General features: G+C 35.8%; 1 protein-coding gene across 16 annotated transcripts in view; it reads right to left on the reverse strand.

The window, feature by feature from the left end:
- The window catches only part of LOC105468948 (teneurin transmembrane protein 4), a 3228145-nt gene that overhangs the window by 2742984 nt on the left and 459580 nt on the right, over nucleotides 1–25581 (reverse strand). The window contains exon 3 of one of the 16 annotated variants that reach the window (XM_071075888.1): nucleotides 20243–20300. The exons of the other annotated variants lie outside the window; for them this stretch is intronic. The gene's annotated coding sequence lies outside the window, so the exon portion shown is untranslated. The remainder of the gene's footprint in view (nucleotides 1–20242; nucleotides 20301–25581) is intronic. 16 annotated transcript variants of the gene reach the window in all.

Genomic DNA, 25581 nt, shown 5'->3' on the forward strand with positions numbered 1-25581 from the left:
CCACACCCGGATTTTTTTTTTTTTTTTAAACTTTTTGTAGAGACAGGCTCTTGCTGTGTTTCCCAGGCTGGCCTCAAGCTCCTGGCCTTAAGCAATCAATATGTTTTATAGTATCTATTCTCAACATTATTTTTCTTATTGTTGAAGGGTATGTATGTGTATATTTGTTTGGGTATGTGTGTGTGTGTTAAAAGTAAAAATGGTAAAATGTTGTAAAAATCATTTGAATACTTTATGTCATGACCTATAATAATCAGACATATGTAGATATAGTATGTCCTGTAATGACATACTTTTTAAGAATTGCTTTGCATTTCTCTAATAATCAGTGATGTTGAGCTTTTTTACTTTTTTTTTGCCATATGAATGTCTTCTTTTGAGAAGTGTCTATTCATGTCCTTTGCCCACTTTTTAATGGGAGTTTTTTTGTGGATTTAAGTTCTTTGTAGACTCTGGATATTAGACCTTCATGATAAGATACCATTCCATGCCAGTCAGAATGACGATTGTTAAAAACTCAGACAACAGATGCTGGTGAGGCTATGGAGAAATAGGAACACTTTTACATTGTTGGTGGGAATGTAAATTATTTCCACCATTGTGAAAGATAGTGTGGCAATTCCTCAAAGACCTAGAACCAGAAATATCATTTGACCCAGCAATTGCATTACTGGGTATATCCCCAAAGGAATATAAATCATTCTATTATAAAGATAAATGCACACATATGTTCATTTCAGCACTATTCACAATAGCAAAGGCATGGAATCAACCCAAGTGTTCATCAATGATAGGTATGCTAAATAAAATATGGTACACATACACCATGGAATACTATGTAGCCATAAAAAGGAATAAGATCATGTCCTTTGCAGAGACATGGATGGAGCTGGAAGCCATTATCCTCAGCAAGCTAATGCAGGAACAGAAAACCAGGCACCACATGTTCTGAACAACGAGAACACATGGACACAGGGAAGGGAACAACACACACTGGGACCTGTTGCGAGGGGTGCGGGAAGAGGGAGAGCATGAGGAAAAATAGCTAGTGCATGCTGCACTTACTACCTAGGTGATGAGTTGATAGGTGCAGCAAACCACCATGGCACACGTTTAGCTATGTAACAAACCTGCACATCCTACATGTGTACACTATAACTTTAAATAAAATCAAATAAAATAATTTTTAAAAAGTGAAAAATATTGCATCATATTCCTTACTAAGAATGTATCATAGAATATTTAAACAACTTACATAGTGGCAAAATGTCCTCTACATGGTTTTATAATTTATATTCCTCCTAATATATACTATATTCTAGATACTATTCTATATACTATATTCCTGATAATATAATTTATAATTCAACTACTTGTATAATTTATATTCCTACTAGTAGTGGATAAAAATTTCTATTGTCTGGATCACAAACAACATTAGATATCATCACTTGAAAATATTATCTATTTTGATTGCAAGTGCTGTTATTTTACTGTTTTTCTTCAAATTCATTTGCTTTTCAGTTATGTTGTACATTTTCATATGATTATATATTTCAGTGTTTTTAATATATATTCATTTCCCTTGCCTTTGTGTTTTTAAGGATGCCTATCTTTTACTATTGACTTATAAAGAACTTTTTACATATTAAAGATTGAAACAACTTGTCATCTACATAGAATTTATTTGCTGTTGACCTTTTAGTTTTGTTAGTGACATCTTTGACATTTAAAATTAAGTATATTATCATTTATATTTCCTTTTATTATAAATATAAATATGCTTGATGTGCTAACTTATGAAATAATTTTGGTGTGTGCTGTAAGAGTGAAATTTATTTACTCATAAATAATCATTTGTCCAAAGTTGATTTAGTAGTTATTTAAAAATCTATGGAATAATATCAAGGATTCAATTATAAATTTTATATGCGTTTTAACCTTTCCATGTTTTTCCCATGCTCCAAATTGTCCTCACTTTGAACAATAATTTTGCAATGTTTTATATTCTAGCCACACTAAACCATTCAAAACTTCGTGAAAATATTTGCAACTTTTACATTTTTTTTTTTCTTGCTATTCCTTCTGTCTCAGTGTTTCTTTCTACTCATTCTATCAAAATATGCTCATCCTCGTTAAGGTTCCATTTAAATGTCACCTCTTCAATGACAACTTTCTAATAATTTTAGAGAGAATTAATGGTTCCTTTTATTCCACAACTGCACAGCAACAATCTTATACCTCTGCTTACCATTTACTTTTATGCTTTACATTATAATTATAATTATTCGACATATTTATCACCTCCCACTTAATTCTAAGGTCCATCAACAGACTCTTTTCTGAATCTTTTTTTTTTTTTTTTTTTTTTTTTGGGAAACGGAGTTTTGCTCTTGTTACCCAGGCTGGAGTGCAACGGCATGATCTCAGCTCACCGCAACCTCCTCCTCCTGGGTTCAAGTGACTGAATCTTAAACAGTACCTAGAATACTGCTGACTATATGGTATGTGCTCAACAAATATCTGCCTCATGTACAAAAGTAAATGGGGTTTAGAGAAAGAGAAGTAGTCAAGCAAGTGGATAAGAAAAAGGAACAATTACATTTTAGGTGTCTGGTATATACTAGGTGTTGCACACACATTCTTGGTTAATGTTCATAACTTCATGAGAATGTATTATCCCCTTGATTATTTAGAAATGGGAATAGAAGCAATCAGATAAAGCATACTTTGTCTAAGACCACGTGCCAAGATTTAACTTGGGTATCTCTTACTCCAAGGTGTGTCTTCCTTCTTGTGTATCCCACCAAGTCTTCACTCTTAGTCTTTCTATCCTGTATTAGAGATCATAGCAAAAACATATGTCCCAAACATTATTAGTCAATTCACCTAAAAGTGCACATTGAGCTCTTTTAGAAGCAATTTGAATTATCCATTTATGGAATTTTCCAAAGAATAACTCATAGTCATGAAACAAAAACAATTTGTTACCAGATGGTGTTGGCCAGAAATACTACAATATGAGCTCAAAGAAAAGACAGGGCCATGTGGAATGGAATGATTTGGAAAACCTTGAATTTTGACTGGAAATTAGGAAGACAGGGAGGCTATACTGAGTCCATGTGTCAGGGACAATGCTAAGTCTTATCATACCTCACTGAGTTCACATACAGTATACCCTTTCTGAGGATTCGGAGCCATTCAAGTCGTGAAATGTCTTGCATAGAAAAAACACTTTCCCTTATATGGCACACTTTTACCAGTGTTGTCTTACATAATCCTCAAAATCCTGCCAAGACAGCAGTAAGAAAATATTCATTTATTAATCTCTTCACCTGTTAATTAATTATTCACATGTTGACTCATTGCTTCATTTATTTACACAAAAATTTATTGACGACTTGATATGGGATAGGCATAGTTCTAAGGGCTGTTAGATAAAGGTGTAAAATCTGTCTTGACTTTGAGTATCATTATTCTTTTCTTTCAGATTGGCAATTTGAATCCATGATTAGCGCACAGATACACCCAACCACATAGAATTATTGTAGAGCGGGGAGGAATTGTAATCATATTGTCAGACTCCCCAGTAGGTCAAACCAAATCCTAATTTTGCTTAAAACCTATGACCACACTAGATAGATAAATACGAAAGTTAGTTTCAGGTGTCTGCATAGTGCTTCTGTCTTACTGGATATTTTAGTGTCTCTTATCTAACATTTCCCTCAGAACTCCTGGTTGAACATTTTTTTAAGACTGTTTTCTCCACACTACTCACTAGACTGAACAAAATATTCAAATTAGATATTTGTTGATACTAAAGTGAGAAGCCACAGGCAAAACTTCAGGCTGTGGTGTTGGAGCTGGCTACCGAAAGCACAAGTTAAGGTGCTGATATATTCAGTATTAGGGGCTGGAACTCTTTTACTAAATTCAATACTCTCATAGCTGTACCTTCGAGCTATTTCAGTTCAATGAAAACACACTCCTAAAATGACAGTGTGGTTACTCATGCAAAGAACACTTGGCAGACCTTTATAGCAAGATCCCATTTATACAGAAATATACCAATGATTCTATTACAACATGCAGAATTGTCCTAATGCCAGGATAAAAGAAAGCACTAGTACATCTATTTAAAGAATTTCAGCATAGTAACTTATTCAAATTATGACTCATTCCAACCTATCTTTGATGCTTAAAATTCATTTTATTAGACTCAGAAGTAGCAGAAAGCATGTATTAATAATGTGTCAGGCCCAAATGTTACCCAATTTAAAGACATTCTTAAAATAATAACACTGGTATTATTATAATTATAATAATTATTGTTTGTCACACAGGATTTCAGGGTTATATAAATTGTACATAGAATAACCATAACTTAACTCATGACTATTGGGTCAGTTTCTTCATCTATAAAAAGAAGCCTATTTTTGTGAGTTTTCCTACAAAAGAGAGTTATGCAAGTAATCAAGGGGAATAATAAGCTTTGGGAATTATAAATGGTCATGAGGTTTATTATAAAATGCCGCTTGATTCTGATGGCAAATGAGTCTGCCTCACATTGTAGAATAAGGATATCATAATCACATAATCACATAATCACATTCCTAAGACTCAAACTCACTTTCATTTAAGACCTCACTCTGACCACATTTTCAAGGATAAGTAGGTGGATTGGAAACATTTATTTCCTATAATCTGTATCGATTGGCTGTATGTTTTTTCCTGTGCCCACATTCATAATATTAATGAAATTAATGACCAGTCCTGCTGAAAGCTATTAAATTTACATTTTATAGTTCTTATAAATACAAGAATCCATTGGCATGAACCTTAATATTCTCCCAAATGTTATTAATATACATTGTACCTGGTATAGAAATTTCCAATTGTATTAGTTTGGGTATTAGATCCCACCAACTCTTTAGTGTAGTCCAGGAGGCTTGATGATATTTTACGCTTTGACAGCTGATGTGGAATCATAAAAGGGTAAAACATTGTATTTTTTTTTCTGTTCAATAGACGTAGGAAAACAATATGCAAGACTAAAATTTATTCATCTGTATTTATATTAATCAGTTCAATGGGAATGAGCTGTAACCCATTTATTGATTGGTTTCTATATGCTAAGCGTGCTGGTTGTTACAAATATGATATGTTGGCCTGGCATGGTGGCTAACACCTGTAATCACCTGTAATACCACACTAGATAGATAAATATGAAAGTTACAGTTTCAGGTCTCACAGTGGTTCCATCTTACTGGATATTTTATTGTCTCTTGGGACAATAGTTTGGGAGGCTGAGGCAAGTAAATCACTTGAGACCAGGAGTCTGAGACCCGCTTGGGCAGCATGCCAAAACCCCGCCTCTATCAAAAATACAAAAAAATTAGCCAGACATCCTGGCGAATGCCTGTAGTCCCAGCTACTCAGAGGACTGAGGTGGAAGAATCATTTGAGCCTGGGAAGCTGATGTTGTAGTGAGTCAAGGTAACACCACAAACAAACAAAACAACAACTAGTATGATATGTGATTTACTCCTCACAAGTAATTTGTTCAGAAGTAACAACAGCAAGATGCAGAGATGTAGAATGCCAAAGGCCACACAGAGAATGAATAGTAGAACTAGGATGAAAACTTAGGTCTGCCTGATTCCACTTAATGATACTTTTCCTTAACCCTTTTTATTACTTTACCATCATGGACTACAGAGTATGGGAAATTGTCTATGTCATGCATAGAAACTATTTATTAAATAATGACTTATTTTTTCATTTATTAATAAATTTAAATAGGATAATTCCAGCTAAGATTTATGATCACCTAAGATAGCCAGCTTTTCCACAACGATTTGACATAGTAATTATTTAAAAACTCAATGTCTTATTTATTCAGCTTTACATCAGGATTACAGTTTTCTCACAGTAACTAAAACATTTCTTTTTCATCAGATAATATATTCTTTCAAATGCTTGCTTAGGCATTCTTTTTGTTTCAGCCATTAAAAAAAAATTAAACTTTCTTAATTGAATCCTGCCCAGCACAATGAAGGAATCAGCTAACTCATCCATCTCTGGTGGGGACTATATTATGTAATGAAGGCGAAAATGTAAATGTATGAGTTCATCGAGGGTACCATGTGATGGAAAATTCATAAAAAGGCTATAAGAAAACATAACTTTCTCACAAAGAAATGTCACACAGCGCGGAGAAGAGAGCATTGAACTGGGAACTGGAAGAACAAACATTAACGATGCATGGCCTTGACAGTTGATTGAATCCCTCTGGGGTTAAATCCTCTCATCTGTTAAATAAAATGATGGTTGTATTTGAGGGTCTGTGATGTTGTTTGTCGAGTTCTAGTCATTAAACATTGAGGGAGACTTTCGAAGAATTTTTGTTTTCCTTTATCTTTGAAATTCTGATACAGTGAATTAAGTTACAGAATTCTGTAGCCCTCTATCAGCACTCATTTACAGAAGTTTATTTAATTAGTATATTATTGTTTATTAAATTATTTTCCTGTCATCCCTGATCCTTATACCCATCCCTATTGTCTGCACCATAGGTAACTGCTTAATATGTATACTTGGATTAATTTGTTTAGGATACTTTTTTCCTCATTTCATGAACAGCTTTTGGCTATACATCTCATTCTTTTTTCTCATGTTCATCCCAATACAATGTTCCTATCTGTCTCTCTAGTTTTTTTTTTTTTTTTCTCACTGCTATATAGTATAGTAAACTTCTTCCTCCCCTTCATCTTTTTCAAATTGTTTAAATCTGGTGAGGAGAAAAGCATTGATTTTTGGTTATTCCGTATTTGAACATCTTGCTTAATCCTCTTATTCATTTTAACGGTTTAAAAGTAGATTCTGTTGATTTTTTAATAAATGAAACATTATATGCAATAGAGTTTGATCATCTTTATTTCTTATTCTTATCCTTCATACTTTTTTTCTTTTCTTATTACAGTAGCAAGAACTTCTGGTAGCGGTGAGAGCAGTCTTCTCTCCTTCATAACCTTAAGCTAACAAAAGTTGTCAATTGAATTGAATTTGAAATTTAGTGTAGGTTTTTGGTATAATACCTTGGTCAAGTTAAGGAAGTTACATTCTTTTTTTTTTTTTTTTTTGAAACAGGGTCTCTCTGTCACCCAGGCAAGAGGTGCAGTGACACAATCTTGGCGCACTTCAACCTCCACCTCTGTTTCAAGGGATTCTCATGCCTCAACCTCCTGAGTAGCTAAGATTACAGGCATGTGCCACCACACCTGGCTAATTTGTGTATTTTTAATAGAGATGGGGTTTTGCCATTTGGGCCAGTCTGTTCTGGTACTCCTGGGCTCAAGTGATCCGCCTGCCTCGGCCTCCGAAAGTGCTGAGATTATAGGCATGTGCCACTGCGCCCAACCTACATCCTATTCTTAAGAGTAAAAGCACTTTTAATATAAATAATAAATTTCATCAAATATTATTGCTATATATATCATATATTCATGTAATTTTTCCATTTTAGCTAAATGGCTAATCATGTTGATAGATTATGTGATATTAAAAATAACATTTGCATTTCTGAAGAAAAACTTATTTTTATATACAGATTTAGTCATATAAGATTTAAACAAAATTAGACTATATTTTTCTCATCCTGTCTTTTTTCTCTAAGAGAACCAAGGTTCCATGCTGACTTCAAGAAATAAATTAATGAGCTTTCCTTAATATTTATACATGGAAACACATTGTATAAAATTATCTCTCTAAAAATTTTTGGTAGGATTCTTATCTGATGTTACGGAAACTAAAGCTTTTTTTTTCTTTTGGGGGACAGTAGTTAACATGTTTGATGAAATTTTCAGAGTCTTTAATGTTCATTGGTCTATTCAGTTCATATTTACATTTGTGCCAGTTCTAATATTTTACATATTTGGGGGAAATTTATTCATTTTTTGTAGGCTTTCAAATTTACTGATATATATTGGATCCTATAACTGTATTAAATTAATTTAAATTTCTATTTTGTCTATGAGTAATTTCTGATTTTAATTCTATATTTTACTTATTTGGGCATTCTTTTCTCTTGATCTCACTTCCATTTCCAAAGAACAGTTTTCAGGTTTCTGAACCTACATCTGTGTAAACTACACACTCGTCACAATGTCATGTTTATGGTAGACCATAAATCCTTGCTGCAAGAATGGATAACAGACTTATTTCTTCCACCTTAATAAGATCTTAGAAGTGACAAATAAATTGTTAGAAGCAGCCTTCTATTTAGAGTTAAGAGATCCAGATCCAAGGACAGATTACAATTTTTCTCAGTCACGTTTTAAGTAACTTTCTGATTAAGTTTCTTAAAATCACAAAGACTGTCATCTCATCATAGCATATCCTCCCATGGGGTCATCATGGAGATTAGATGAAATAAATCATATCACTTTGTGAACTATGATGAATTATAAACATATTTAGAATAATGAAGAAAAAGGAAATAAAAGAGAAGAATAGATTTACCTGAAAATGGCACAAAGAGAGAATTCTGAGGATAATAGCAAGCATAGTGAGTAGAAGGAAACCTGGATTTGATACAAGAATATGGATATTTGGGTCCCTCTCTGATTCTTACTATTTGTTTGATTTTGTAAATATCTCTTAATATCCTATGTATAAAATAGGAAATTACATTTTGCACATAGGCTTCCTGAAGGCTCAAATGAGATACTACATTTAAAAGTTTTATGTAAGCTGAATCATTTTATACAGCAATTTAAATAGAAACACACTGGATATATGTCCAAATATTGGACATATTTTCTCATATTTTCATTAAAAAGCCTCTTCCTGTGGTATCCAAGAAGATAGTATTATTTGCTGATTTCCACACTAAGTTGTAATAGAGAATATAGCCAACTAATTAAGAAGTAGTATGCATTCCCTCTGAAAATAATTTCTGGACATCTATAGTTAACACAAAAATAGGCAATTTGATAATTACCAGCTCTACCATATAGAAATTCAAAATCCAAAAAAAAAAAACCAATTGTGAATGCAAATAAAAATAATAAACAGCAAAACATGCTAAGCTTTATAAGCAAAGTACAGGAAAAAGGGCTATGGGGTTTGATAGGAGAATAAGTCACTTCCTAACACAAAAGTCTCAAAAGTCAAGGGGGTGGTTTGTGTAGGAATTGTGAAAGAACGGTCATTTTAATTTGGATTTGGATATATCGGAGAGGAAGGACATGTAGAGAGGGAAAAATGAAACATAGGACCTGGGGAGGGCTCAGGCTACAGTGAGAATGGGTGAGTCCCCAAGAGGGAAATGAGAGGGTTTCTGGGTGGGGTCTTGGGGATCACAGGCAAATATAAGTTTGATTAAAGTCTCACATGCCATGCTACAGAACGTTGACTACAAGCAGTAGGCAATTTGAAAACAAAGAAGGATTTTAACACAAAAATGATGTGAATCAAATTTAAAGGAAAAACGAATGACAGAGAGTTCCATTAGTAGGTCTTCAAAATAATCCAGATGTGATTAAATGAGCAATGGATATGAGATAGTGACAGTGAGAAAGGGTATAGATGTTTATAGTTTATAGATATTTATAAATATATACACATTTATACATTTATAGATGTTTATAGTTTCCAAGCAACTGGAATTGTAATGACTTGGCATATGTTCCATAAATCCAAACGCAGACTAATAACAAAGTGACACAAATATGAGTTATTATTATTTTAGAAGTATTGTGTGCAGAAGCAAAGGGAGAAACAGAAGATGACTCGTTAACTTGTACGCAAATAAAAACATCTGCCTTGCAGATATGTAGCCATTACCAGTACTAAAGATTAAAAAGACTCATAGAACAACCCTGGAACATTTTAAAGACTATGATAACAAAAACAACTTAGGTACTGAGAACCACAATTCTACAATATGGGTAGATGCAAGTTTGTAGGTCTTAAAAAACAGTTTTTAGAGATCTGGCTCTCTTTAAGGAAAAGAATAAAAATGATGTACATAAAATTGTCTTGAAAATAAATGTTAATTTAGATTTTAAAAATAAATCAGTTTTATAACAACAAATTAAGTTTGGTGTTGGATAATACCGGAAGTATCACAGAATCCACAAATACTATATATAATACTGTTTCTTTATTGTTTTTAGTTTATTTTTATCAACTATATAATAATTTTATTAATTTATATAGAAAATATATCATTGAGTAATCTCTCAATTTATTATATTTTTATTACTCATATAGTTTAATTTAAATTTTTGTTATATAGCTCACCATTGGAATTGCCATAGAAATATCAAGACTTTTGTCCAATTTTGGAAAATACCAACTTTCTTTTCATGCATGATTTGTAAGGCCTCAAAGAAATTTTCAAAACTTAGCTGCTAACTCTGTAATTTTGAATCTTCTGTCTCTTCTGTTTCCTACATAGTTCTGCTTTTGGGTTGCATAATGTTCTTTGAGCATTATGACTTTCATTTATTTGCCTTCGAGTCAGCCCAGGAGACAGTAACAGCATTCCTGGTATTGTGGGGGAGCTTTGCTGACACTGGGATAGATACCAGTAATTTTACCTCTACATCAATATGACTGCACTACATAAATACATTTCACTATACACAAACTAAATGGAGCCTAACTGTTCTCAGCCAGATCCCCAAATTGCCCTTGGCAATTCCAACACCCTCTGCCAATAGAGAAAGTACGACAGAAAGAATCTTGGAGGGGAAAGAGAAAGCTGACCCAAGAGACAGCAGTTAAACTATCCTTTTTTGGTGAACTTAAAAAAAAAAAAAAAAAAAAAAAAAAAAGGCCATGCAAACATCAGGGCCTTGAAACGGACTCCTGAAAGTGAGAGGTCTAGAAATATACACTTCATTAGCTTCATTGTGAAGTTATCTCTGAAAATATAGTAAAAACACATTTTGTGATATGTTTCTATTAAATAGGAGTTCTGCATTAGATTGACTGAGGAGGAGAGGCCAGCAGCACATCTAGGGAGGAATATCCAGTCTATGATGATTGTAAATTGGAGGTGCTGGAGGAGAAGTAAACAAGAGGGCAATCATCCTTGGAAAGGTAGTCGCTGGGGGATGCTAAATAATTGGCTATTAAGATAACAGACCACACAATCTCTTTAAGGGAGATAGATTTGAAGGAAAGGCACACTAATGAACTGTGTCCAGAAGTATACAAACAGCAATGAAAATGTGGCATGGGGCTAATTTCCTCTCCACTGTGACCATATGCTTGCTGAAGGCGTTAATGGCACTAATTGTTGAGGGAGGACTCTGTGAAGTGCATTTTACCCGCTTTGCTGAAAATTATCACAGAAAACATAAAATCTCAAATCTGCTGTTTTCAATCCTTCACAAATCAGACACAATTTATCTGAGGTGGATTTGATATTAAGGGAAAATCCTAATCTCCCATCTGCATGGACCAAATAAATCTCCATTCAATCAAGGAGCAAAGGTTCTCCAAATGAACTCTTCATGGATGGGTAGCTTGTCACCATTTCTGAGCCAAGATCTGAACACAGATAAGAGTGCATACCGTAGTTCTGCCTCTGAGTATGACACTCTTGATTATTGCAAAATAGCAAACAGTGGAAGTATAATGACAGGCAGAAAATGAAAGACTTTTGATGCCTAGGGAGTCCCTGAGTAACAGAAAATCAGTGTTATTTCATTTCTAAGTAATTGGCTATTTAGAAACTTGGGTTCGACACAATTAGATTACCCAACTAAACTAGAAATTGTGTTTAGATACAAAATACATGTGGCATCATGGTAATTAGGTGTGACCTACAGAGTGGACAGCTAAGCAGAGGACCAGATATGACTCTGAAATAGCATAAAAAGAAGGTATAAGGATTTATGGGAAAGAATGCTCCTCTCTGCAACCCCAGAAGCCAGAATTAGATGTGAGTATTGGAAAAGAGGGAAGCCACTGGCAAGCCTTTGAGAAAAATGTAGACACAAAAAAAAATAAACTGAGGATTTTTTTTCTTTTTAAACTGATCAATGGACTTTCCCTATATTCTGCAAGACCCTAGGTAGGCAACTGTGGCTATACTAAAACTGTAGCATCTTGAACATTTTATTGCAGGAGTGGGAAGAAGAATACATCGCAGAGGCTGAGTGGTCCAAAAAAAAAAAAAAAAAAAAAAAAAAAAAAAAAAAAAAAACTCCATTCTCCACACCATCAAACACCGTGATCACAATGGAGGACTTTACAATCACCATCTTTATAGCTGGTTTACGATGCAGTGACTGTATGTATCAATATAATTCTTTGCCAAGAGAATTTGTACGGTTCAATCCTTGGGTGAATAAAAACACTCTATGGTTTAAAAATACATATATTTCTACAGTATGTTATTTGCCGAACAAAGTTGGATATTCTTCTATGAGAAGCCATCATTTGAAACTTCCATGACTGGTAACCAGATTGGAGGTTACATAATGTTTAGCATGCCTGTCAACAGTTGGTGGTAAAATCCAGTTGACTATAAACTATGGAGAGCAGATGGAGAATTGATATTTCTAACAAAAAATCTCTCCAAGGGCTGCCACTTGTGGATATTCAGACAGTGCTCTGCCCAAAGGTGCACCAGCAGAGCAGCGAGAAATAGGGATGGAAATTTTGCCAAGTAGTACTCGGTTGGATCAACCCACAATGGAGCATTTCTGCTAATCTACTAAAAGATGTTATGCATTTCTGAGACTGTAATCTTACAGACCATATACAAGCAGATCTTTTCATCTCAAACCACCCAGAGCAGTGATTCTTTATAATGGGACAAGCCCAAAAGGATGCTGTGATGTCTGTCACACTTTCCTCTACTGGCAGCCCCTCCTCTTCTTGAACTGTGGGAAAGAGTACAGACTTTTAAGTGAATAAGTAGATCTGATCTGAATCACAACCACTTCTGCCACTCAGGGGATGTGTCACCTGGGCCAAAGCATTTAACTTCTCTTGGCCACCTCAAGTTTGGAATCTGAACTCTTCTGCAAAAAGGTAAACGATGGGACCTACATAGCAGTGAATTTTTGGAGTCATAATAGTTTAACTTGGTGATGTTAGCTGTCTCCACTATCCTTCCTCATTTTGAAGTAATTTTGGTTTTGGCACAGCAAATATTCTTATGCTTTTTAATTGAGCAGCAGTTTTGTTTGACATACTTTGGTCAGAACCTTCTATATATAACTTAGCTATTGAAAACACAATCCTGCCATTATCCCTTCTTTTCACTAAGTGAGCAGTTGAGGGTAAAGGCAGTTCTACAAGTTGGCAGCTGCCCAAGAGAAAAGCAAAGAACTTAAGTAATTGAGAGTACTTCATTTTTTTTAAAATTTGGATTTGTTGTCCAAATTCTTTGAAAAATCCATGTGTATGCTAATATAATTTACTTAAAAATTGTGTAAGCAATGCCAGAATTATTCCTCCTCACAAGACGTCTTCAGTCCAGTGAGGGAAAGAGCTATGTAAGCAATGGCCTATGAACCACGTCCATTATTTATTGATAAATTGATTTTTTCAGTCAATGATATTTATTGAGCATTCGACACTGCTTAAAAACTGAATGAGATGCTAACGGCAGTGAGAAGTGGCAGAGCTCCTGCATTACAGGAACTCACGACCTGAGAAAAACACATAGGCATATCCATCACTATATTCCTGTGTGATAAATGGTAAATTCTGTGGAGATCTGTGAAATGGGAGTAAGTTATTTACATGTAAAAATACGAACTTTGTTTCCACCAATATTTTTGTATAAAACTCCTTCAAAATATTTGTCCAATATTAATGCTATTCTCACTTCCTTGTCTTTTTTGTTTTACCTGGCCAGAAAAACCATCTCAGCTCTCTCTTGGCAAGGTTCTATACACCTCCAAGGCCTGGTTATATCACTCTTTCTGCTGTGAAACTTTCTCTTAAGCTTTCAGGCAGAATTTTCTCTTCTGCCTAATATAAGTTCATGTGCATTTACGAAGGATAGCATTTAGTCTATTTTATTATGGTCTTAAGTGAAGTATTATTTCTTCACTATTTCCCCCATTAATCTGGGGGCCTCTCAAGGGCTGGCTCCTTCACTTCTGAGGACTATAAATATCTGTGCATTTTACCTAATGCATATCTGCAGGGAAAACCTACATAATAAATGGAGGAATATATGAGTCTTACCAAGACTTTTGTGGAAATATAAGGAGGCCAAGTGTAGACACTACTTTTAAACACTTTGAAAATAATTTCAGCTGCTCACATTTATGCATACATTATTAGAAATAGATAGGCTATTTTACCCAAATGTAAATGCATTTTTGAGAAAGTTAGCCTGGTGAAAATAGAATTCAAACTTCCGTTTTTCATTTGCCATTCTTATGAAGTTATAGATAAGTTATGAAGTTATAATCTTCTACTTTATCCAACTAAAAAGATTGGCCTTCCTGACTCATTTATATGTGAGGATGTTAAGAAACCCTTGTAGTACATTATTATAATACTGTAAAACAATACTCATTTGCTTGGGATTGTCCATAGCCTAGCATTCAGCAAACCTTGTACATTTTTGATGCAAGTACATTTCCTAAGTAATGACTTTCAGATCCACAGATGAGCTGATGCTCCACATGGTACCAGTGTTAAAGGAGATGTCACCTTGATAGCAGGGTGATCTGGAGGTAATGGCATGATGGAACTCATTATCAAGAGGCCTATGCAAAATGACTATTTCTAAATTTTCTTCCAGCATTTTAAAATCTGGGTTAATGAAATGTGACTTTGCAAAATGACTGCAGCCGATATCAAATGGATTGTTCAGTGAGCAGTGTTCTGGAGACCAGAAAACATGTCGGGACATTGACCTGATGGGCTTAGGATAGTCTGCAGAGACCCTTTCATATACGGATTCTTCTTTTTAGACAGAGAATACATTATTCTACATTAATTTTTCTCCTAAATTTCTCATTCTGTGTCAGTTGCATCCCATTATAACACCATATTCCCTTTCCCACATACACACAGTACTCACATCTCACTGTTTGCCATTTTTCTTGTGCATTTATTCTTTAATGCTGAAGCATTATCTCTTTGGCCTCCAGAATGAGTGAGGTATCCTCTGTATGTCTTTTTTATCTTACTTAGCATTTTATTTGTTGAGTTATAGGTCAGTATTACCCTCATTAAGAATGATGTCTTTGCTTCACTTATCTCTGAATTGTTTGAATCTAGCAAAGTGGCTGGCAAATAATAAATACTTATTAATATCTTATCTAAGAACTCATGAAGGAAGGAATGAGGTTTTAATTGACCAGGCTTGGGTTAATTTGTGAGACCATATTCATGTGTTAAATTACTCCTCATCACCTGGGATATGTTCCCTTCCCTTACATTTTACAGTCCAGCAGATGGTTTAAAATTCCCATTACAGTTATCTTTCCTAAAATAAGAAAAGAAAGAAAAAACTAAAGATAGTCTTCTGCATTGCTAGAATAGATTCTGGTTTTGGTCACTGATTCTTTCTGCAGTCATGCTGAGGTCTTACTTAAGTGTGTCCATGTAATTGGCTGAATTGAAATTGACTATGGTTTTTGTTTGTTCCCCAAAGTCAGTTTTTAAAGTTTCAATAGAGCCAACTCAATCCACAAAGCATTCATTGAGCAAGTAATATGCCTTAGGCAAGGTGAGAACACAAATTTGAATATGCCATCATCTCTGCACTCAAAGGGAAGGTCAAGTACTGAGTGAACAGACATGCACCTGCCTGTGTGCCATGCAGACTTTCGGTGTGAATGTGCATGGGGAGATGTGCTTCCATGTACTTATTTTTTTTTTCTTTGACATAGGGTCTCTGTGTAGTGGTGTGATCATGGCTCACTGCAGCCTTGACCTCCTATGCTCAAGCTATTCTCCCACCTCAGCATCCCAAGTAGCTGGGACTGCAGGCACATACCATCATAACTAGCTAACTTATTTTTTAGTTTTATTTTTAGAGATGGGGATCTTGGCTTGTTGCCCAGGCTGATCTCGAACTCCTGGTCTCTAAGGGATTCTCCCACCTCAGCCTCCCAAAGTGCTGAGATTACAGGCATAAGTCACTCTACCAGGCACCCCTCATATTTAACTTTTTAATTTAATATTTAATTTTTATTTAATTTGAATTTATTAATTAAATTTTTAGTCTGTGTTCACTCCCAGCCTCACACAGGCTTCCTGAGATAGGGGTGTCCACTGGAAAAGGACACCATATGGGTGGGCTTCAATTTCTCAGTCTATGTTGAACACTAGACAGGTCACCTTCAAGGATGAATCTTCCTTTGCTATTGACTTTGCAATGTATTCAGGAATATAAGACAGGTTTATTTTAAAATGCAAGGGACCGGCTTTTTCTTTTCTTTTTTTTTTTTTTTTAGGATGAAGAAGAAGATATGTGTGTGTGTGCGCGCGCGCATGCGTGCGTGTGTGTGTGTGTGTGTGTGTGTGTGTGTGAGAGAGATATTTTACATAGAAGGCAATTCCGTGAAAAGAGAAAAAAACTAACAATGTACTTCTGAGATTAGGCAGGTAATTGTGAACACTGAGTCATTTCACCTCCCTGGGGTGAATAGAGGCGCATAAGCCTGCTCTTAGAATCAATAATCAAAACAAATCCCACACCAGCAGGATACATGGTATCTGTCCAGTTAATAAAAACTAGAGCTCCTATTTTTAGATTCATCCTCACACTAGGGAGAAAGCAGTGACACAAAGGAGTTTTGTACAAAAGCCAGTAACCCTTTTCAGAAGCAAGTTTTATTTTAAATAGCTTTCTGTCCTTTTCTTTCTTTCTTTCCTCTCTTGTTCTAATTAAAGCAGGTTTTAGGAAGGAACTCACATTTTCAAAGCCAAATTTTCTTTTTGCAGGGTTGGCTCTGTGTTTTCCATTTGATGAATAAAACAGACATTTTCTGTGCTTGCTAAATGAAAATTTTTGTTTGTCTGTTTGTTTTCCAGAAACCTTGGAGAACCTAGGGATTTTAGAATCATCCCCTATGGATTACTTGTAAAATCCCCCCAAAATTCCACTGTTGTTTTAGGGAGGAAAAGTATGTTATATGGGCTGAAAATCTTGTAGGCTTCCAAAGTTTGGGTAAAACAACTCTCAGAAAATTGAGATCAGATGACAGAGGGTTAAAGGTCTGTATAATTGGGCAAGAGAATGAGACTTAGCCAGGACTGAAGCAGCACAGGGAAAGCTGCAGGATCACTGAATTTCCAATATGGTTCTGTCATCAGCCCAGAACTCTGCTGGTGCATTTGTAGCTTCTGGGACTGGAGAGGAATCTGGATAGACCTCTCTTTAGTTCATGACCAAGCTCCTACTGTGAGACAGAAAAAAATCATCAACAAAATCACATTTTTAGTTTAATTCATTTAGGGAAAGGGCAAAGCATAAGACTGGATAGACTCTAGCAAGAGCCGGTTCATAGTCTTGGAACTGAACCTACAAGGGAGTCAGAGGGGAGAGAACATGCTTTTCCATCAGACAGAATGGACTTCTCATCACAAGTTTGTCTTTACCCAAGCCCTGTCTTTACCCAAGACTATCTTCTCTGATAGTGTCCTGAATAGATAAGTCAGCCACGAGGCATGTGCTCCATCAAAATGCCTATATCTGGCCTCCAAACTTTTAATGGCCCACACATTATCCTGGCAATGTCAGTGAAAGCATATTTGTTGCATTCTTCATCTATGCAAGGCATTGGACTAAGTTTGAAAAAGCTCCAAAGTCTCCCACCTCCAGGTCCCTTATATGTCAGCCTGAGCTCTAATCTGTATTTCTATTACTCTCTTGGCCACATGTGGAAAATAATCTCTTTGAGACTTGGCTTGTTCATCTTTAAAATAATACATATGCTTCATTCATCAGGATTTTCATGTGCGAGGGCTTGTACTAAGAACTTGCCTTATATTACCTCATTTGATCCTCAAAATAACACTAATAGGTAGATATTATTATGTATTGATTTTTGTAGTGGGGAAACTGAAACTAAGAGAAACCAGGCAACTAAAATTCAAAGTTGGGGGTATCTTACAAAGTCGTAGTTAAAATATTAAACGTGTGCAGTAGTCACAGCAATGGTGGTAGTACTAATGGTTGCAGCCATGAGCTGTCGACTAGGGCGCAGGCTGATGTGTAAGGGACCAGGAGGCAAGAGACTGTGGAGCTCCTTCAAACTTAGCCTAGTGCCTTGCATAGAGTAAAAATGCAACAAATACGCATTCGCTGACATTGCCAGGATAACATGTGAGCACTGAAAGTTTGTAGGCTAGAAGAAGGCATTTTCAGGTAGTGCATGCCTCACGGCTGACTTATCTATTTGGTACACTATCAGAGAAGATGAGCACAAGGCTTGGGTAAAGCCAAACCTGTGATGAGGGGTTATGGAACTCCAGGGAAGGTTCTGTGTGGGTAGCATACTAACACTTTCCAAAATGGGTTCAATGCTTATCTAAAATTTTTCCTTAAGCATCTGGGCTGTTTCAAACTCAGGTTTCAATAAAACTCAAACCATCTGGACCTTTTCAAACTCAGGTTTCAATATTGCTCAAACTACCTATAAAAAATGCAAGTAGAGTTTTAATATTAAATTTTTACACTTGTGAGAAATAAATAAATTTAATATGAACACTTGGCAAATGCACTTAGACTGAATACAAGCTCATTTAATTAAAAAACATAGGCCCTTAAATGACATTCATTATAAAAATGAAGTTGCATGTGTTTTAGAAGTTCCTTAAGGAAAAGAATTTAAGGAGGTGTTTGATATTGGAACTAGGTAGATAGCTGGGGAAAAGGAGGCAGGGACTATCTTCCCAAGATAGTTATTTTTTCTTTTGCCAATTAGTTATCAATGATGATAACAAAATATGAATTATTGAATATCTATTATGCCCTTTACTAGTCCAACTTAGTTTAACCTCACAAAAACTCTACAAGCAAATACTATATCTTCCCTTTCAAAACGATGAATTTGGGGAACACAGAGGTGAAGCCGTTGAGAGGCTCTGCAGCTCAGTATAAGAAATGGGATTGAAATATGTAAGTTTAACTACGAAATCTGTGTTCTCATTTATAGCAAAAAAACCACAATACATCCTGAAGCTCTATGCACTTTATACCCTCCAATTGCCTTGTCTTATTATTTAATTCCTCCTAAGCTAATTCCAGGCAAAATGCCTTGTCAGCAGGCATCTTTACTTCTTAGCCTGACTACGTTGAGGTGTAGGGTGTTTTACCCAACCTTTGCTCTTGCCTTGCATCTGGAATGGCATCTAGAGAAAGGTGACACCCCTCTTCAAGGCTGTTTTAGAAACTGCTGTGCCTGTATGGGAAAATGCCAGTGAGCACTTTCCTATCTAAAAACGGGGATTCCTAGGAGGGATATTGAACTGGAAAAGGGAAAGGAGACCAGATCTCACCCCTTAGGGCATTCATGCTCTACTGAGAGAAACAGGTAACAAACTGATCATTGTTAAGCAGTGCAGGAAATGAACAAGGGAGTGCTTTAGGAAGAAAGAGAAGAGGCACTAAATCCAATCTAGCGCTAGACTACAGAGAAGATTCCTGGAAAGGGGTTGTTTGAAGGGGGTCTTGAAAATGAGTGTGAGGGAGACAGGAGCTGTAGTGAGTAGCAGGCTAGAGGGGAGGTGGTGGTGTGGGGTACAGAGTGAACAGTAATTAAGGAGGCACACAGAAAAGGCAAACATCAAGTGTTTCTTAGTCGCTGGGGCATAAACTGTGATGGAGACAGTGATGAGACATCTGTCTGAAAAGATGAGGCATGACCTGGTGGTGGAGGACCTTATGTCTTGTTAAACCTTGGACTTCCACCTCTGAGAGACAGGAACCTGTTGAAAGCCCCAGCAGGAAAGTTTCTTCTTAGACCTGCATTTTAGATTAAATACTAATAGAACAGTAATACTACTACTACTAATTGTGTTTGTATGACAGTGTTCTTTTCAGAGTTTAGATCCCTAGCGAGCCGCCTCTGAAGATAAATGAATTCCTTTAGCTGTCTTCTTATTTAGCTAGGACCTTACTGCACATTCTAGTCTAACCTAAGCTACTTTAAACTCAAACATACTTTGCTTCCTGAATGTAAGCTACCATGACCTCCTTTGAACACATATCATTGCAGTTCCCAAATGCACTCTTTTTACTTACGTCTGAGAGCTAGAGGGGAAAAAGCAGTCATCCAAGTTCGTTTTCATAGGTTATCTCACTAAAAAGCACAAAACATAAAGTGTCCATTAGCCATTAATATTATTATTACTGTTTTACAGATGAGGAAAAGAAGCACAAATACCAACAGGGCAGAGCTGAGATTTAAACCCGGGGCTGCCTGTCTTACAGACTGAGCTCCTACACACTCAGCGACACAGATGGTTACTACTGGGTCATTGTCAGCTCTACCTTTAAACAGTAATACTGAAATTGACAGAACCAAGATGGTGGATTTGGCTGCCAATCCTATGACAGATTTTTATCATTTTAATTATTAATAAAACAACTTTAGATTGTTGTCTTGCTATACAGCTTTGAAGCACATGCATCTCTCTCTCCTCTCTCCCTGAATGGAGGCTTTTTGCCAGAGTCTAAGAATCATTATATTCTCTATAAAAGCTGAACAGCTAACCCTCACAAAAAGTTGCCATTTTAGAAATTCCTGTCATCAGCCTGAGTGACAGCATTCACCAAGAAATCAGATGCAGCGCCTAGAAGGTAAAAATGTGCATGAAAGATGTTTCTCATGCCATTTCCAAACTTTTCTCCTTATAGCTGAGACAGTAAGATAAACACATATTTCCTCTCTTAAGCTAGTTAACTGTAATTGGGTATAGAATCTACTGCCAAGGAGAAGAGTTTTGTGCTGCCTAAAAGCCAAGGCCTACTATGCTGGAAAAGCACCTTCTGAATCTGAAATCACATAAAGGGATTTTCTTTTCTTTTTTTTTTTTTTTTTTGAGACGGAGTCTCGCTGTGTCTCCCAGGCTGGAGTGCAGTGGCGCGATCTCGGCTCACTGCAAGCTCCGCCCCCTGGGTTCACGCCATTCTCCCGACTCAGCCTCCCAAGTAGCTGGGACTACAGGCGCCCGCTACCACGCCCGGCTAATTTTTTTGTATTTTTAGTAGAGACGGGGTTTCACCGTGTTAGCCAGGATAGTCTCGATCTCCTGACCTCGTGATCCACCCGCCTCGGCCTCCCAAAGTGCTGGGATTACAGGCTTGAGCCACCGCGCCCGGCCACATAAAGGGATTTTCTAAAGCAGAAAAGCAAAGTGTGACAGGACTGGAGGGTTTGGTTACTCTGTATCTTTGTGATTCATAAAGACAGAGGCAGTAGCTGTGGAGATGGAATTATCTGGTCCTCAGCTGCCCAGAGAGAGGCCACAGTGAAGAAAGACAAAATCTGTTTTCATAGCCAATCCCTCTGCTAGCACTGTGGGCAAAAATAATAGCTCATAGGAAACACAGACATGCATTCCTATGAAAAGACACAAATCCAGTGTCTTCTATCAGGTAGAAGAGGGAGAGAAAGCAACCAAAACCAAAAATAAAAATACATTCTATCTAAACAGACATGTTTAATTGCCCTCAGGACTACCAGATTTGCCCTAACCACATTTAAGTCTGCGGAGCTTCCCATTGATATTGGAACAGTTTCTTTGATTTCTGTTTTAACCTTAGTTCTTCTTTTAATTACTCAATTCATTTACTTTTCTAACAAGAAATTAGTTTGAGTTGGAGTCAGTTCTAGTTGTTATTGATTCTAACTCAGCATCATAAAAGCTAAATGGCCTTGAGGGTTTGCTTATGCTCGTAGTAAACTTTATCTTTTCTCTACCTGTACAGTGGGGATGATGCCATTCTCCTAAATCATGGGGATTGTGCGCAGGTGTGATAAGACTGAAAATGTACAGTTTAGTGCCTGACATAGATCACATTTAATCAGTCTAGGGAATGTTAAGAATTGCCAATTGTACAGCCTGGGCAACATAGCAAGACTCTGTTTTACCAAAAAATAAAAATAAAAATAACTGAGAGTGGTGTGGTGGCCCAAGCCCTTGGCCCTAACTACTGGAGAGGCTGAAGTGGGAGGATCACTTGAGCCCAGGGATTTGAGGCTGCAGTAAGCTATTATCCTGCCACTGCACTCCAGCCTGCATGATAAAAGGAGACTCTTTTGTTGATGTTGTTGTTAAAGAATTGCTAATTGTATATTTTAAATTATAACTACTTGGTGGTTACAGTGTATTTTTTCCAAAGGTTGTCAAACATTTTTCTGTCAAGACTCCTTTACATCTATAGATTATTTAAGACTGCAAATAGCTTTTTATTTTTAATTTGGGTAGGTTATATCTATCAGTGTTTACCATGTCAGAAACTAAAACTGATTTTAAAGTAATTATTTCATTTAAAATTTGCAACATTATACACTTTAGATATTGGCATACTTTATTTTTATGAAAAATAATATTGTTTAAAGCAAAAAATATTTAGTGAGGAGAGCAGCACTGTATATTTCTATAAATCTTTTTAGTGGTTTGTCTAATTGAAGGCAATTTGTTCTCATATCTTCTGCATTGTGAAGAATGGCTTTCATTGTTTTACTATATCTATTTTTTTTTAATAGGGGCAATTAAAGTATATGAAAAAAATCTGGTTGCACATAGATATGTAGTTAGAAAACCATAGGATTTCCTTGACCCTGTGAAGAGTCCCTGTGATCCTCAAGACTGTACTTGAACAATCTCCACTCTATTCAAGGCATTAATTTCCTCTACCTTCCTTCCCTCATTATCTTCTTGATAGCCCCAAAGAACAGAGTACTAATCCAAGGAGGAGACAGCAGGTAGCTGGTTATGCCTTTGCTGTGGGTGAAAGGATCAGACACCTGGGCATTTCTCTGTTTCCCACCCATAAGACAGAAGTGGTAGGCTGGCTCTCTGTGTAATCCAGTTTATCAATTTATATATGGCCAGGGCTCGTTCCATTTTCTCCCTTTGTTTGTATTTTGAACCTTTACAAATGCTGAAGACATCTCATTCTCAGCTTTGGAATAGAGATAAACCATATATACTCAATCAAGGCATAGTTTTAGAGAACTTAGAAATATACTGTAATCTCAAGATAACTTACATATAGGGAATAGATCAGATTCTATGAAAACAAAAAAGTACTAGAATCTCATGCTTTTAGTTTTCTCTTAAATAATCAACCATGTTAATTGGTGGACATAAAAGAGCAGAGGCCTATTGAAAACACAATTTGGGGATAGTGTTTTAAAAGAAAACAAATTCTGCACCAACTTATTTATTAAAATTATCTTATAGAAAACATCACCATATATATATAATATTTTTCCTGTGTAATAACCTTGATATTTATTTTTCATAAGTGTGGGAAAATAACAAATTAATTAATCAATGAAATAAAATGTTTTACAAAATTCTAAATGTTAAAAAGAAGATGAAGTCAGATCTATGGGAGACAGCAGAGGAGAACAGAGGATAAAAATTAGAGCAAAAGGCACCCTCCATGGTGCAACCTTGGGGAAACTCCAAGCTCAATTTCATCAAGCTTATTACCTAAAGAACTACACTTGTGACTTCAAGCTAGTCAAATCCCACCCTGTTCCCCATGAAGTCCAATAGAACTTTCTGTGGAAGATGGACTGCTTTTTAAACTGTACTCCTAATATGGTAGCCACTATCCACATAGAGCTAATGGGACACTTAAAAATGTAACTAGTATAATTGAGGAGTTGTATTTTCAATATAATTTCAATTAACTTAAATTTAAATTTAAAAAAATTCCATGGGGCTATAGACTACTGTACTAGACAGTACAGATTTTTTTTTTTTTTTTTTGAGATGGAGTTTCACTCTTGTTGCCCAGGCTGGAGTGCAGTAGTGCGATCTCGGCTCACTGCAACTTCCACCTCCTGGGTTCAAGCAATTCTCCTACCTCAGCCTCCCAAGTAGCTGGGATTACAGGCATGCACCACCACGCCCAGCTAATTTTTTGTATTTTTAGTAGAGACGAGGTTTCTCCATGTTGGTCACCATGACCTCAGGTGATCCACCTGCTTCAGCCTCCCAAAGTAGTGGGATTACAGGCATGAGCCACTGTGCCCAGCCTACACTGCAGACTTAAAGGAAAAAAGTAAATACTTTTCACATGAAAAGTATTAAGTACATTTTATTTTATTTAAGTATTTAAATGCAGTGCTCTTGCAGAAAAGAATGATGTAGGTGTATTAACTGACATAAAAATGTTTACAATTTGATAAGAGTTTTTGTTTGTTTGGTTATTTTAAAAAAGGTGCAGATGTTATAAATAGTATAGTGTATATTCAGAGAAAAATTTTGAAAGCTTATATACCACACATTGGGGAGAGTTGGAATTTCATTTCTGTATTTTTTTTAGTGTTCTAATCTAAAGCAAAGAAATTGTAATATAAAGAAAAGTATAGACATAAAGGGAAAAATCAGTCATAACTGTCCTACATACAGATAACTTTCAAAGTTAACCATATAGTCTTCAATTATTAAATATGTTCAAATTATTTCTTAAGAAAATTAGGTATAAAAATGGAAACCTTTTGAAAATAGAATAAATTTAAATTACTCCATCTTGTAATGAGAGTGCTTCCTTTGTTTTTATTTATTTATTCATTTATTTAATTGTGGTAAGAACATTTAACATGAAGTCTATCCTGTTAACAGATTTTTAAGTCTATAATGCATTATTGTTATCTATAGCACAATGTACTACATAGTACAGCAGAACTCTAGATCCTATTTATCTTTCATAACTGAAATTTTATACTCATTGATAGGAAACTCCCCATTTCTCTCTTTCTAACCCCTGGCAACCACCATCCTATTCTTGGCTTTTATAAGCTTGACTATTTTAGATTCTCCATGTCAGTGGAATCATGTAGTATTGTTCTTCTGTGACTAGCTTATTTCATTTAGCAAAATGTCCTCACCCATGTTGTCCCATATTTTAGGATTTCATTCTTGTTTAATGCTGAATTATATTCCAGTGTATGATATACCACATTTTAAAATCCATTCTTCTGTCGATGGACGTTCATGTTGTTTTCACATCCACGCTATTGTGAATAGTGTTGCAATGAACATGGCAGCACTAATATCTCTTTGAGATCCTGATTTCAATTATTTTGGATAAATACCCAGGAATGGGATTGCTGTATCCTATTGTAGTTCTCTTTTCAATTTTTAGAGAAATCTCCATATTGTATTCCATAGTGGCTTTACCATTTTGCATTCCCACTAACAATGTGAAATGATTCCAGTTTCTCCACATCATCACCAATACTTGTCTTTTGCTTTTTAATAATAGCAAACTCAACAGGTGAAAGGTGATATTATTTCATTGTACTTTTGATCTGCATTTCCCTGATGATGTTGAGGATCTTTTCATGTACCTGTTGGCCATTCCTATGTCTTCTTTAGAGAAATGTTTATTCAAGT

Source organism: Macaca nemestrina, chromosome 12 (assembly GCF_043159975.1).
Source record: "Macaca nemestrina isolate mMacNem1 chromosome 12, mMacNem.hap1, whole genome shotgun sequence".
Lineage (NCBI taxonomy): Eukaryota > Metazoa > Chordata > Mammalia > Primates > Cercopithecidae > Macaca > Macaca nemestrina.